Raw genomic sequence first — 12878 nt, 5'->3', positions numbered from 1 at the left:
GGTTCGAGTCCCAACTGCTCCACTTCCTATCCAACTCCCTGCTAATGCTCCTGGGATAGAAGTGGAAGATGACCCAAGTGCTTAGGCCCCTGCACCCATGTGGGAGACCCGGATGAAGCTCTTGGCTCTTAGCTTTGGCCTGGCCCAGCCCAGCCACTGCAGCCATTTGGGGAGTGAATCAGCAGATGGAATACTTCTCTCTGTGTGTCTCTCCTTCTCTCTCCCTGTAACTCTGCCTTTCAAATAAAATAAAATAAATAGAAGGTACAACACCAAAATGGGAGCCCTTATGTAAACTATGTGCTTTACGAAATAAAAGTTGATTTTATGGGGAGGGGTTACTAGAAATTAGGAGAGGGATAGGAGATTGAATAATGGACTCCAAAATGCAGTTGGATAGGAAGAGTAAGTTCTAGTGTTCTATAGTGTAGTAGCTTACACAAATTTATCACACATTTTATAAAGAACTACCATAAACTTGCACAATTATTATGTATCAGTCAAAAAAACAAATCTAGACAAGAGTAGTTTGGAGGGTCCTAAATAACACAAAGAAATGATAGATGTTTAAGGAGTTAGAAATACATATTACCTTGATTTGCTCATTAGACATGGTATACATGGGTCAAATTATCACCTATCATCCTATAAATATATACCATTATTATGTGTCAATTACAATTTTTTAAAGATTTATTTTAATTATTTATTTATTTGAAAGAGAGTGAGGGAGAGATAGAGAGTGAGCAAGCTTCCATAAAATAGGTTAACTCCCTAAATGGCTGCAACAGCCAGAGCTGCACCAGGAGGCAGGAACTCCATCCTGGTCTCCTATGTGGGTAGCAGGAACGCAAGCACTCAGCAATCTCTGCTGCCTTCCCAGGTGCTGGATGGGAAGTGGAACATCTGGGACTTGAACCAGGCACTCCAATACAGGATACCAGCATTGCAAGCAGCAGCTTAACTTACTGCTTAACTTAACTTTGCTGCACCACAATGTCAGTTCCTGAAATTTTTTAAATGCAGAATTAAAACAAAAAAATAAATAAAGAACTATGAGGAGTAGGCATTGTGGCACAGCAGGTAAAGCCACTGCTTGGAACATATCCACATCCCATGTCAGAGAGCTGGTTCAAGTCCCAGCTACTTCCCAATTTGATTTAGCTTCCTACTAATGAATGCATCTGGGAGGCAGCAGATGATGGTCCAAGTACTTTTGCTTCTGCAGTCCACACTAGAGACCTGGATGGAATTTCAGACTCCTGGCTTCAGCCTGGCCCAGCCTCAGCTTTTGTGGACATTTGGGGAGTAAACCAGTGAATGCAAGTTCTCTCTCCCTCTCTCTTATTTTCTCTCTCTGTCATTTTGCCTTTCAAGCAATAAAAATAACATAAATAAAAATTTCTAAAAATGAGCAATAAACCCAAAATAATGAAAATCTACAGTGTGCCTGGCAAATTATGTTTATTTAATTAATTTATTTATTTTAATTTGTATCTCATAAATACAACATTATGTACATAGTAATTCTTTTTAAAAATTTTATTATTTATTTATTTTGAAAGTCAGAGAGAGAGAGAGAGAGAGAGATATCTTCCATCCATTGGTTCATTTCCCAGGTGGCCTCAACAGCCAGCACTGGGTCAGTTGGAGGCCAGGAGCCAGGAGCTTCATTCGGGTCTCCCACACAAGTGGCAGGGGACCAAGCACTTGGGCCATCTTCCATTGCTTTCCCAGGCCATTAGCAAGGAGCTGGATCAGAAGTAAAGCAGCTGGGACATGAACCCGCATTCAAATGGGATGCCAGCATCATAGGTACCCACTACGCCTCAGCATGGACCCCCCTGGAATATTATTTCTAGTCTTCATGATAACCCTGTGAATAAATATTAATATCTTTATTTTTAAATGTTAATATTTTTCCTGATTATAAAAACAATATCTGCTCAGTGGAAAAAAATAGAAGATAGAAGTAATATTAAAATTATTTTTAAACTCATGTTTATTCCCACTATACTGAGATAATTATTCTTAATATTTTAGAGTAGTTTCTTTCCTGTATTTCCCTATCCATTCATTCAAGTATATAGAATTCCTCTACAAAATTAGGATCATATCTTAATTCCTTTAAAAAAGTCTAACAGTCCATTGGGAGCATTTTCATTTGTCATTAGCTTTTATTTTAATAGACTTTACTTTTTAGAAGTTTTAAGATCACAGCAATATTTATTGAGCTGAAAGTACCAAGAGTTCTTATATACTTCCTGCCCCCACAGGCACAGCCTGGGAACTATGGACATTTTGAGGAGGGTGATAAATTTCTTACAATGAAGAACCTACATTGACATCTAATTATCAACCAAAGCCCATTATTTGCATAATGTGTTTATGGTCTATGGGTTTTAATTTTTGAAAACAAAGATGATTTTTTAGGAACAGTTTTAGGTTCACAACAAAACTGAGCAGGCAGTACTAAGAGTTCCCATATACCCCCTGCCCATACAGGGAGGACCTCTAGGACTATAAATATCCTCTCCAGAGTGATCTATTTGTTACAGTGAAGAACCTACATTGATAGACGGTTGAACAAAGCCCCTAGTTGCTGTTATATATAGAGTTATTTATTTATTTATCTGAAAGAGTGACAGAGGAGACACACATACACACACACACACACACAGAGAGAGAGAGAGAGAGAGACAGATCTTCCTTCACTGGCTCACTCCCCAAATGGCTGCAACAGCTGGCTAGGGCTGGGTCAGGCTAAAGCCTGGAGCCAGGAACTTCATCTGGATCTCTCAGGTGGATGGTAGGAACCCAAGCACTCAGGCCATCCCCTGCTGCTTCCCAGGCTCTCTAGTTCCTTTGGAAGCCTAGCCCCAGGAATAGAACACTGCCTTTGATATGCATTGCTAGAGTTGCAAGCTGCAGCTTAACTTTCTGAGATTCAATGCTGGCCTCCTCTCAGCTTTTTGAATTCATTAATTAACATATGTTTTTGTTTTTGTTTTTGTTTTTTGACAGGCACAGTGGATAGTGAGAGAGAGAGACAGAGAGAAAGGTCTTCCTTTTTGCCTTTGGTTCACCCTCCAATGGCCGCCGCGGCCAGTGCATCTCGCTGATCCGAAGCCAAAAGCCAGGTGCTTCTCCTGGTCTCCCATGCGGCTGCAGGGCCCAAGCACTTGGGCCATCCTCCACTGCCTTCCCGGGCCATAGTAGAGAGCTGGCCTGGAAGAGGGGCAACCGGGATAGAATCCGGCGCCCCAACCGGGACTAGAACCCGGTGTGCCTGGCGCCGCAAGGCAGAGGATTAGCCTGTTAAGCCACATATGTTTTTAAAAAGATTTATTTAGGGGCCAGCACCAAGGCATAGTAGACTAAGCCTCCCCTTGCAGTGCCAGCATCTGCATCCCAAATGAGCGCCAGTTCGTGTCCTGGATGCTCCTCTTCAGATCCAGCTTTTGGCCTGGGAAAGCGTTGACAGATGGCCCAAGTTCTTGGGCCCTTGCACCCAGATGGAAGACCTCTCTCTCTGTCTCTCCCTCTCTCTGTAACTCTGCCTCTCAAATACATAAATAAATCTTTTTTTTAAGATTATTTATTTGAGAGGCAGAGTTACACACAGAGAGAAGGAGAGGCAAAGAGGGAGAGGGAGGGAGGAAGGGAGAGAGAGAAAGAGAGAGAGAGAGAGAGAGAGAGAGAGGAGAGAGAAAGTCCTTCCATTCACTGGTTCACTCCCCAATTGGCTGCAATGGCTGGGGCTGCGCCAATCTGAAGCCAGGAGCCAGGAGCTTTTTCCGGGTCTCCCACATGGGTGCAGGGGCCCAAGGACTTGGGCCATCTTCTACTACTTTCCTAGGCCATAGCAGAGAGCTGGATCGGAAGTGGAGCAGCAGGGTCTCAAGCAGGCGCCCATATGGAATGCTAGCACTGCAGGAGGCGGTTTTACCCACTAAGCCACAGTGCTGACCCCAATAAATAAATCTTAAGATTTTATGATTTATTATTTATTTATTTATTTATTTGAGAGGCAGAGTTGGGGCCAGTGCTTGCAATGCTGGCATCCCCTATGGGTGCTGGTTTGTGTCTTCACTGCTCCATTTCCACTCCGGCTCCCCGCTAATGGCCTAGGAAAGGCAACAGAAAGAAGGCCCAAGTGTTTGGGCCTCTACCACCCACATGGGAGACTTGAAAGATATCCCTGGCTTCGGCCTGGCCCAGCCCTGGCTGTTGCAGCCATTTGTGGAGTGAACCAACAGATGGAAGATCTCTCTCTCTCTCTCTCTGCCCATAACTCTGACTTTCAAATAAATAAATAAATATAAAAATAAGCTATGGAAGTGAACTAACTCTAATGAAAGGTACCCTGACTGACAAAATTAAAAACATACAAATTAAATATATATTTTTTAAAAAGGCAGAGTTACAGGGCTAGTGCTGTGGCGCAGTAGGTTAATCCTCCATCTGCGATTCCAGCATCCCTTATGGCACTGGTTCTAGTCATGGCTGCTCCTCTTCTCACCTAGCTCTCTGCTATGGCCTGGGAAAGCAGCAGAAGATGACCCAAATGCTTGGGCCCCTGCACCCACGTGGGAGACCCAGAAGAAGCTCCTGGCTCCTGACTTTGGATCGGCCTGGCTCCGGCTGTTGCGGCCATTTGGGGAACGAACAAGTGGATGGAAGACCTTTCTCTATGTTTCTCCCTCTCACTGTCTGTAACTCTATCTCTCAAATAAATAAATAAATAATCTTTAAAAAAAAAAAAAAAGGCAGTAGCCGGTGATGTGGCGCCGCAGGTTAAAGCCCTGGCCTGAAGCACCAGCATCCCATATGGGCGCCAGTTCTAGTCCACGCTGCTTCTCTTCTGATCCAGCTCTCTGCTATGGCCTGGGAAAGCAGTAGAAGATGGCCCAAGTGCTTGGGCCCCTGCACCCACGTGGAAGACCCGGAAGAAGCTCCTGGCTCCTGGCTTCGGATCAGCACAGCTCCAGCCATTGTGGCCATCTGGGCAGTGTACCAGCAGATGGAAGACCTTTCTCTCTGCCTCTCCTCTCTCTCTCTGTGTAACTCTGACATTCAAATAAATAAAATAAATCCTAAAAAAAAAAAAAGACAGAGTTACAAATGGGGGAGAGATCTTCCATCTGCTGATTCACTCCCCAAATTGCTGCAATGTCCAGGGCTAGGTCAGGCCAAAGCCAGCATCCTGGAACTTAATCTGTATGTGATGGCAGTGATATAGACTGCTTAACCTGCGGTGCCACAATGCTGGGCCCAATTAATATTATGTTTTATTTATTTATTTTTTAGTGAAAGAGCCTTTTTTAAATTAAGATTTAAAAAAAAATGTATTTGAGGGGCCAGCGCTGGCTTACTCCCTAAATGACCGTGACAGCCAGAACTGAGTCAATCTGAAGCCAGGAGCCAGGAGCTTATTCTGGGTCTTCCACGTGGGTGCAGAGGTCCAAGCACTTGGGCCATCTTCTACTGCTTTCCCAGGCCATAGCAGAGAGCTAGATCAGAAGATGAGCAGCCGGGACACGAACCAATGTCCATATGGGATGGCGGCACTACAGGCGAGGCTTAGCCTACTATGCCACAGCGCTGGCCCCAAATATATGTGTTAAAATCAAGCATGATAGGAACATGATAGGAACAGTACCTGCTGGGCCACAATGCCCACCCCTCCTCCAGCTTTTTTGAAAAATACAGTATGTTATCATAGTTACCCTACTATGCTATAGAACACCAATATTTTTGAGCTTTATAAAAAATTTTTTACATTTATTATATGGGGTAGGCATTGTTGGGTGGGCCATGTCAGAGTGCCAGCATGAGTCTTTAGTGCTTGGCTTCCAATTCAGCCCTCTGCTAGTGTGCCATTACCGCCTCTCTAGCAGTAAGCTAGTCAGGAGCTAGGTGTGAGCACTAATTCCAGGCACTCTGATATGGGACTCAGGGTCTTTTTTTTTTTTAAGATTTATTTATTTATTTGAAAGTCTGAGTTACACAGAGAGAGAAGGAGAGACAGAGAGAAAGAGGTCTTCTGCCTGCTGGTTTAATCCCCAATTGGCTGCAATGGCTGGAGCTGTGCTGATCCCAAGCCAGGAGCCAGGGTCTCTCATACGGGTCCAGGGGCCCAAGGGCTTGGGTCATCTTCTACTGCTTTCCCAGGCCATAGCAGAGAACTGGATCGGAAATGGAGCAGCGGGGTCTCTAACTGGCGCCCACATGGGATGCCGGTACTGCAGGCGGCAGCCTTAACCCACTACGCCACAGCACCAGCCCTCTTTTTTTTTAATTTATTTATTTGAAAGGCAGAGTTAGAGAGAGGCTGCGGACTCGAACCGGTGCCCATATAGGATGGCGGTACTGCAGGCAGCAGCTTTACCCACTATACCACAGCACTGGTTCCTCTCATTGATTTACTCTTAATAGCATCCCTATGAAGAGTGTTATCTTCATTTTAAATTTGTGGACACCGAGGTTCAGAGCCACCTCTTAAATTATGAATATCAGAATTAGGATTTGGAAACCTCATCTTTCTGGCTGAAAAGGCCAGGTCTTTTCAAGTCATACTGGCCCTATAAAAGACAAAATATTGGGGATGGGCATTTAGCCTAACAGTTAAGATGCCAGTTAAGATGCCAGAGTGCCTTATCAGAGGACCTGGGTTTGATATCCACCCCAGCTTCTGCTGACGCAGACCCTGGGAGGACAGCAACAAGGGCTCAAGTAATTGGGTTTCTGCTACCCACATGGGATTTCTGGATTGAATTCTTAGCTCCCAACCTCAGTCCAGCCTCAGCCTGTCACAAGCATTTAGAGGTGAATAACGGGGTGGAAGTTTTCTCTTTCTCTGTCTCTCAAATAATTAAATGAATAAAGGGTTACATAATGGTATTAAAAGGGGGGAAATACATCTGGTTTCATGCAAGGTCTGGGACTTCCCAACCTGAAGCCTTCACATCCTTAAAATAATGGTGGGTTGGGGCTGGTATTGTGGTGCAGTGGGTTAAGCCACTGCCTGCAACTCCAGCACCCCACATGAGCATCAGTTCATGTTCCAACTGCTCCACTTCCTATCCAGCTCCCTACTAATGCATCTGGGAAAGCAGTAGATGACCCAAGTGCTTGGGTCCCCACCACTCATGCAGGAGACCCATATGGAGTTCCAGGCTCCTGGCTTTGGCCTGGCCAAGTCCTGGCCATTGCAGCCATTTGGGGAATGAATCAGTGGATGGAAGATCCTTTTTTTAAAGATTTATTTTATTTACTTGAAAGACAGAGCTACAGAGAGAGGTAGAGACACAGAGAGAGGTCTTCCATCCACTGGTTCACTCCCCAGATGGCCGCAATGGCTGGAGCTGTGCTGATCCGAAGCCGGGAGCCAGGAGCTTCTTCCAGGTCTCCCACGCAGGTACAGGGGCCCAAGGACGTGGGCTATCTTCTACTGCCTTCCCAGGCCATAGCAGAGAGCTGGATCAGAAAAGGAGCAGCCGGGACTAGAATCAGCACCCATATCAGATGCCGGCGCTTCAGGCCAGGGCTTTAACCTGCTGTGCCACAGCGCTGGCCCCAGATGGGAGATCTTTCTCTCTGCTTCTCCTGTCTATAATTCTGCCTTTCAAATACTTAAAATAAATAAATAAATCTAAAAATAAATAAATGGTATGTGGATCATTTTTTTTTTGGTCTTTTATCTGAGTGCCCACAGCTGATAAATTTTAATATGTATCAGTCACAAATGAAAGGCTCTAACATAAAATGGGCTGATATTTGGGAGGAAGAGTGTGGCCTACAATTTAACACTTATTTGCAGCCTTATTACTTTTATGTCATGGTATTCACTTCTGTTTGTTATTCACCATTTATAAAGCACTCCTAAAGTGCTGTAAGCACTACAAAACATGTTGAAGAAAATTCAGTCTCTGTGCTTGTGAGGATTCTTTAATACATATTTTTTTTTCTGGTTACAAAATCAAATTTTCTCATTAAAAATTTTGTTGATCACAGAAAGTCTAAAAAAGAAACCTTATAATCACTTATATTCTGCCACGAGAAAATAACCACTGCCCCCTTTTTAAAAATTTTCTTGGAGATAGAAAGTGCTTCCATCTGCTGGTTCCTCAAGTGCCTGCAATTACCAGAAGCCAAAGCTGAGAGCTAAGAACTCAATCCAAGTCTCCCACATGGGTGGCAAGGACCCAATTATTTGTGCCATCACCTCCTATCTCCTAGGATCTGCATTAGTAGGAGGCTGGAATTGGGAGCAGAACCCCCAGTGAAACCCAGACACTATGATAATGGGATGTCTGCATCTCAACCAGCATGTTAACCAGTAGGCCAAATGCCCACCTTCAGTGTTCTTTGTGGTATATATCATCCCATCCCTTTCTGTTTAAAGAAGTGTTTGTTGGTTTGTTATTTGAAAGGCAGATTAACAGGAGGGAGCAAGAAAAGAGAGAAAGAGAGAAAGAGAAGGGAGAAAGAGAGAAAGAGATAAAGAGAGAGAGAGAGAAGCCAGGAACTGGGAACTCCATCTGGGTCTTCCACATGGATGGCGCGAATTCAAGTACTTGAACAATCACCCACTGCTTCCCAGGTACATTAGCAGGGAGCTGGATTGGAAGCGGAAAACGAGGTCTTGAATAAGCCCTAGGGTGACAGTGGTTTAACTTGCTACTCAACAACACTGGGGGTGGGGGGGTGGGGTTGGCAGTCCTTTTTTTTTTTTACATGAATATCTGTTTCTATAAAATTTGAATCTGGAATCATCTTATACAATGTGCCCTAGAACACATTTGTAATGACTATATATGATTCTATCATCTGAATATGCCATGCTTTAATCACTGCTGGATGTCAAAACTTTAATTTTTCCACAACAAAGGCTACCTATCAAATGCATGTTTGACCAGACATTTGATTAGACAAATGGAGGTGCAGTATTTTCTGAATTAAAGGATTTTCCACTGATATCAGCACGGATTTTGTAGAACCCCAAGTAAATAGACATCTGAATGGTTAACTCTAAAAGAAGCACTAATCTGTAGAGACTTTGCAGTCTTCTGATTTGGGTGAGGTTCACTCTGTAGAACCAGCTCTGCAACCATCTGGATTCTTATTCATTGCTTTGTAGCATTCTAAACTACCCAGGAATGAAGATGAAGAAAAAGAAGTATTCAGGAAGATATCAGGAAAATGCTAGGCTGTGAGCTCCTCAACAATAGGAACCTGGTGTTACTCATCCCTATCTCTCACATCTAGCATAGTCCTTGCGAGTTATTCAATAAATGATTAATGGATGAATGATGGAAGAATGAATAAAAGGAGAGAGGGGGGAAAAGCCTCGATTAACTCAAATTATAATATTTCTATAATATGAGGCTTAATAAGGAAAGAGATAAGAGTAAAATAAGAAAAGAACAAAGGCAGGCAAAAATAAAGAATCTTAATCTTATCTTTAAAAAGAAAGATAAGTAGGGGCTGGAATTGTGGTGCAGCAGGTTAAGCCACTATTACTATGCCAGCATCCCATATGGGCGCCCAGATGCCTTGTTCGAGTCCCAGATGCTGCACTTCTTCTTCTTTTTTTTTTTTTTTTTAAGTTTTAAGGATTTTTATTCAATGAGAGAAATTTACAGGAGAGTGAGGGCTTTATGTAGGGGAGAAAGAGAAGTCTAGAAACTAAGTTGGGTCCATACCAAGCACAGAGCAGTCCGGGTGCCACGTGGAGCAAGCATGCAGGCAGGAAATCAGTTGCCTGGCCCGGAGGGCGTGAGACAACAATGGCAACAAGTGAAGCAAGGGCAATAAGGGCAATAAGGGAGGGGCCCACCGTGTTCCAGGCCTTTTATTCACTCCCAAAGGGGAGCGGTTATGTAGGTTATGTAGTCTGATTAGCAGGTGGGCATGGGTGGTGGTGGTGGTGGTCAGGATAGGGGCATGAGATCACACAGGGGGCATGGTTGAGGGTGTGGTCTTCAGTTTACAAGTCTAATCAATGTATCCTATCTGCCTGCCTACATCACTCTCCCCTCTGAGAGATTCCAGCCCTTAATCCTATGGGATGTTGAAGGGCATAGATTCATATCTTCTCTAGCTGCTTCCTGCTTATTAGGGCCATAGCGCAGGCCCTGCCTGTCCCGGATCTGAAGTCTCTGCCTATCTCACCTAATAAATTCGCTTTATGAGCTGGAGCACTTTCAGTCACCGCCAATGGCTGTGTTCCACTTCTGATCCAGCTCTCTGCTAATGTGCCTGGGAAAGCAGTAAAGGATGGCCCAAGTACTTGGGCCTCTGCACCCACATGGAAGACCTGGATGAAGCTCCTGGCTCCTGGCTTCGGCCTGGCCCAGCCCTAAGCTGTTGTGGCCATTTGGAGAGTGAGCCAGTAGATGGAAGATCTCTTTCCCTGTTTCTCCCTCACTGTTTGTCACTCTGCCTTTCAAATATATATCTTTTCATAAAGACAGAATGACAGAGAGAGAGAGAGAGAGAGGGAGAAACAAAGGGAAGGATATCTTTCATCTGCTGGCTCACTCCCCAGATGACCACAATACCCAGGGCTGGGCTAGGCCAAAACCAGGAGTCCAGAACTCCATCCGGGTCTGCCATATGGGTGGCAGGGGCCCAAGCACTTGTGCCATCTTCTGCTGCCTTCCCAGGCACATTAGCAGGGGGCTGGATCGTAAGTGCAGAGTATCTAGGACTCAAACCTGTGCTTTGATATGAGACACCAGCATAGCAGGTGGCAGCTCAACCTGCCATGCCACAATGCCAGCCTCTATTTGTGTTTTTTGAGGAACTTCAATACTGTTCTCCATAATGGCTGTACTAATTTATATTCCCACCAACAGTGTACAAGTTTCCTTCTCTACACATCCTCCCTAGCATTTGTTATTTTTTGGATTTTTAAAAGTTTTCTTTCAAAATTTATTTATTTGAAAGGGAAAGAGAAAGAGAGAGAAAGAAGAGAGAGAGGGAGAAAGGGAGAGAGGGAGAGGGAGAGGAAGAGAGAGAAAGAAAGAGAGAAAGAGAGAGAAAGAGAGAGAGAGAGAGAGAGAGAGAGAGAGAGAGAGAAATATCTTTCATCTGCTGATTAACTCCCTAAATGGCTGCAAGAGCCAGGGCTGGCTCAGGCCAAAGCCAGGAGCCCAAAACTCCATCCTGGTCTCCCTTGTGGGTGGCAGGGCCCCAAGTACTTGAGCCCATTATCTGCTACATGCCAGGATGTACATTAGCAGGAAGCTGGATCCAAAGTGGAGTGAGGACTAAAAGTTAGGTACTCTGATATGGGATGTGGGGTGTCCCAAGTAGCAGCTTAGCTGCTATGTCACTTGGCCCACCCCATGATGATTTTTTAAAATTTTTATTTATTTGAAAGGTAGAGTGACAGAAAGACAGGGACAGGCAGAGAGAAAGAGAGATCTTCCATCTACTTGTTTACTCCCCAGATGTCCTCAGCAGCCAGGGCTGGGCCAAGTTGAAGCCAGAAGCCAGGAACTTCCTCCTTGTTCCCCACATGGGTGGTAGGGGTTCAAGCACTTCAGCCATCATCTGCTGTCTTCCCAGGCACATTTTTGGGAAGTTGGATCAGAAGTTGAGTGGCCAGGACTTGAACCGGCACTCTGATATGGCATGCTGGCATTGCAAGCCGAAGATTAACATGCTGCACATGATTTTTATACTTTTATGATGATTTTTATACTTTTGTGTTTTTTCCAATTTTTCCCCTGGAAAAGCATATACTACTTTGTAAATAGAAAAAGCCATGAAAGTTTTTTTTTTTTTTTTTTTTTTCACCAGTGCTGTGGCACAGTAGCGTAATCCTCTCTGCCTGCGGTGCTAGCATCCCATATGGGCGCCATTTTGAGTCCTGGCAGCTCCTCTTCTGATCCAGCTCTCTGCTATGGCCTGGGAAAGCAGTAGAAGATGGCCCAAGCTCTTGGGCCCCTGCACCCATGTGGGAGACCCAGAAGAGGCTCCCAGCGCCAGCCATTGTGGCCATTTGGGGAGTGAACCAACAGATGGAAGACCTTTTTCTGTAGCTCCCTGTCACTGTCTGTAACCCTACCTCTCAACTAAATAAATTTTAAAATATTTTTTTAAAAAAGCCATGAAAGTTATTTAAAAAATCAATGGGTCCTCATCACCTACAGATTAAAGCATACATTTCTTTTTTAAAAGATTTTAAAATTTTTAAAAATTATCTATTTGAAAGAGTTATAGGGACAGAGAGAGAGAAAGAGGGAGGGAGAGACACAGATCTTCCATCTACTGGTTCACTTCCCTCCCATATGGCCATATCAGCCAGAGCTGAGCCAGGCCAAAGCCAGGAGCTGTATTCAGGTCTGCCATGTGGGTGGCAGGGATCCATCACACTCGGCCATCTTATATTGCTTTTCCTAGGCCATTAGCAGGGAGCTGGATTGGAAGTGGAGCAGCTGAGATACAAACCAGCACCCACATGGGATGTTGGCATTGCAGGCAGCAGCTTTACCTGCTATGCCACGACCACAACACTGACCCCTAAAACATAAACTTTTAAGCATGGCACAGGTCCTATTTGACCTATGACTATCTCTTTAAGCCTAATTGCCTTTCACTCAACCTCCCCACTTGCAGAGGCCCAAGCTCTTGGGCCACCTTCCACTGCTTTCCCAGGCTATAGCAGAGCTAGATGTGCAGCAGCCGGGACTCGAACCGGCACCTATATGGGATGCCAGCACTGCAGACAGCAGCTTTACCCACTATGCTACAGCGTCGGCCTCCCTCCCCAACTTCTTTTCAGCCATGACAAACTGTCTAAAACAGACTGGATCCTGGGTACTCTGATAAGGCACTGTGTGCCACAAGGCCTGCTCCAAGTCGCT

The sequence above is a fragment of the Lepus europaeus genome, chromosome X (assembly GCF_033115175.1).
Source record: "Lepus europaeus isolate LE1 chromosome X, mLepTim1.pri, whole genome shotgun sequence".
NCBI lineage: Eukaryota > Metazoa > Chordata > Mammalia > Lagomorpha > Leporidae > Lepus > Lepus europaeus.
This window is presented reverse-complemented; position numbering follows the sequence as displayed.